We start from the raw sequence: 3,867 nt of genomic DNA on the forward strand, positions 1-3,867 counted from the left end.
ATCTTTTGATTTCCTGGCTAATGTTAGTAAATAGTGTTGATTGTAGATCCAAGCAAACTAAAGCTGTTAACAATCTTAATCTCTTCCTTATCTATATTATGATGCTCTCAATTGGTCCAGTGGTGAGAATCCTTGTTTTCTTGATGTTTGAGCTTCAATCCGTATTGAAGGCTGCAGTCCAGGTTCTCCTCAGTGTCAGCAAGCATATGTGTTATTTGCATGATGGAAGTTGTTCATGAATCTTCATTCAATCTGATACCACATTTCTCCTCTTAGAGTTTATTCTCCTTGAAGATCTCTTCTGCATATAGATTGAAAAGGTATGAAGATAGGATGCATCACTGGTGTACATCATTCCTGATTTTGAACTATGCTGTGTTTCCTTGCTCTGTTTTGACTACTGTATCCTGATCCAAGTATAGGTTTCCATAAGCAAAATCAAGTGTCTAGGATTGGCATTCTTTTCAGATTAGCTACAATTTGTTTTCACAGTCAAATGTCTTTGCACAGTCGATGAAACACAGATAGACATTCCTCTGATGTTCTCTGCTTTCAGCCAAAATTCATCTAACACTGGCTATGATATCGTCTCCACACATTAGACAACCCCAATACTCTTTTATGCAATTAAGAACGTGCATGGATGTATATAGTTCAATAACTTTCTTTCTTTACCATTTTTTCCTTCTCTAATTTTGTTGTTGTTATTATGTACCGTCAAGTCACTTGTGACTCATAGCGACCCTATGTACAAGAGCCTTAAACCCTGCTCTATCCTGTGCCAATCTCTAATTTTAGTTTAAACAAATGTCTATATTTTCTTGAAAAAATTCTACAATAGGTTTTAAATCCATTGCAATATTTTACAAGCTCAATGTTGACTAAAATGTTTTTCATTAAGAATTTTCAATATGATTTTGCTTTTAAAGCAAAAAAGAAGTTTCAAAAAGTATGTTTCATCTTCTTAAAATATCTTAAAATATGCTTCATCTTCTACTATATCTTAATTTTTTTCCTTCCCCCTACTGTACATTACAGAGATCACTCTATGACTTATGTTTGCTCCTTTATTACACCTTTTTTAAGTAACTATTTTGAGCACATATTATTTTAGGTTTTCATAATACAGTGGTAGAGAAAACATAATTGCTGCTCTTTTGGAATTTAGAAATTTATCAAGAAAAAGGCAAATTGAAAGGCTATATAATTATAGTGGGAGAATTATATGGTGGTTCTCAAGAGTGCCTATCTTCTTATCTTCCAACAGTCTATTTTCTCTCTGTGTCTTAAATACTACTGATCTATATCTAATGCAAATTACCACTACTAATCTGTATGTTAGTAATACTTTACTGACTTATGTGTTACTATATTTATGGAAGATATATCATTGGTATCTGAAATACATAGAGCACAGATTTCTATAGTGCTTTCAAACTAAGATAGACTAGAAAGAAGGACTAGTGAGATACATCTAGAAAAATTAATCAATGAAATTTATAAATAGCCGTAAAAGAATATCTGATATAAGGTCGAAAGATGAACTAGCAGGTTGGAAGACATTAAGAATATGACTGAGGGAGAGGTTTTCTGTTTCAAATCAGAGTGTGCCTTAATGACATGGATGGAGTAAAACTTCTAATACATTTATATGCTGATGTGGCTTGACTCAATAAGGAATTATTTGGAATGTCCATTAATAATTGGAAAGTAGAACGTACAAGTATGAATGATATTACATTCATAGTAAAAAGACTATTTCAAGGTTTATACTAAAGCACAATGCAGTGCTGTGATAGGTTAACTCAAACACATACAATGAAGATCTTTTAATAAGATTATTCAAATACACACATCAACCACTAAATCAAAGATAAAGAAATTGAATATTCATATACTTGACAAGGAATGCTGCATCATTTATAATCAGGAAAGGGTTACTTCAGGGCTGTAACTTTTCTTGATACTTCTATGGGAGCTCTGGTGGCCTAGTGGTAAGAAGCTGTGCTGCAATCTCCAAGGCAGGTGGTTTGAATCCACAAGTTGCTTCACCAGAGAAGGGCGATCTCCTCCCATGCAATTAATTGCCTCTGAAAATCCACTGAAGGGTCAGCTATTGGTTGCTTCTGACTCCATGGAACTCAACAAGGATATTCAGTCAGTATGTTGAACCAATCATCATTTGAGAAGCTGGACTCTATGAAGACATGTGGTATCAGGATTGTGAGAAGACTCATCAACAATCCATGTTATTCAGATGACACAATTTTGATTGCTGAAAATGAGAAGGACTTGAAATGTTTGATGCAGAAGATCAAAGACTACATATTTCAATATTAATTACCTCTCAACATCAAGAAGACAAACATTCTCACCACTGGATTAATAAGCAACATTATGATAAATGAATAAAAGGTTGAAATTGTCAGCAATTTTATCCTACTTGGAAATAATCGCCACACCAGCTTCAGAAGTCAGAAGACCGGGAAACATTTTGCATTGGACCATCTGCTGTCAGGGAACTTTCCAAATTACAGAGGAACAGTGGTGTTGGTTTGAACACTAAGGTGCAGCTGATTCATGGCCTTTTCCATCACTTACTATGAATCTGAAAGTTAGACATTGAATATGGATGAGGATGGCACAGGATAGGAAAAATTTCAAATATGTTGTTCATAGAGTCACTAGAAATAGAATGTGAACTGTAGAAAAATAGAATGGCAATCCTCAGAAAATTAGGCTGGTAATAAAAATGAGGCCATAGATCACGTGATAGGATTTGGTATGACCAACGACTTAATCATAAAATGACTTTCTGAACTACATAAAAATTAGTATGCAGTAGACTTCATCAGATGGAATACACAGTAATCAAATTGTCTACAATTAAGAAAAATCATGAAGAAGGTTAATAGTGACCCTATGAACAAGAGATCTGAACCCAGTCCTATTTTGTGCAATCCTCATTATCTCTGAGCCCATTATACACCTGAGCCCATTAGAGCAGTCATTATGCCAAATCATAAGATTCAGGGTCTACATTTCTTTCATGGGCCCTCCAATTTTCCAAGTATCATGTACCTTTCCAAGGAATATTCTCCCTTAGCAACATACCTATGAGATGAAGCTTCATTACCCTTGCTTCCAAGGAACAATCTGACTGCACTTTCCCCAAGCCATATCTGTTTGTTCTTTTGATAGTCCATCATATATTCAGTACTCTTCTCCAACACTACACCTTAAAGACATTAATTATTCTTCTGCCATTCTTACTCATTGTCCAGTTCTTAGATAGCCTCGCAAGTGACTGGAAAGACCATGGCCTGAATCAAGGGTACTTCAGTTTCAAACTCACGTCCTTGCTCCTCAGCAATTTGTACTCTTGACAGCAGCCTTTCAGAGTGCAATGCATCTCCTGATCTTCTGACTACTGGTACTAAGTATGTTTATTATGGATCTAAATAAATTAAATAGTTGACAATTCAAATCTTTATTCCATTGATCATGATCTTTCTTATTAGTCTGAAGGTGAGATTTCTATTTTCTTGACGGTTGAGATGCAATCCAGAATTGGAGGCTATTGTGGGTTTTTTTGTTTGTTTGGTTTTTAATTTTCTGCAACAAGCATCTAAAGTTCTCTTCACTTTAATCAAACAAGGTTGTGTCATCTGTATGATACGGGATGTTGATGAGTCTTTCTCCAATTCTCATGTTATATTCTCTTTCCTAGAGTCCAATTTCTCAGATGATTTTCTCAGCACACAAATTGAATTGGTATGGAGAAAGATTAAAACTATGCTGCACATCTTTACTGATTTTAAACCTTTCAGTATTCCCTTGCTCTTTTGGGGGAATAGCTTCTTAGTT

The sequence above is a fragment of the Elephantulus edwardii genome, unplaced genomic scaffold (assembly GCF_000299155.1).
Source record: "Elephantulus edwardii isolate Elephantulus edwardi_28Jun2011 unplaced genomic scaffold, EleEdw1.0 scaffold00023, whole genome shotgun sequence".
Taxonomy (NCBI): domain Eukaryota; kingdom Metazoa; phylum Chordata; class Mammalia; order Macroscelidea; family Macroscelididae; genus Elephantulus; species Elephantulus edwardii.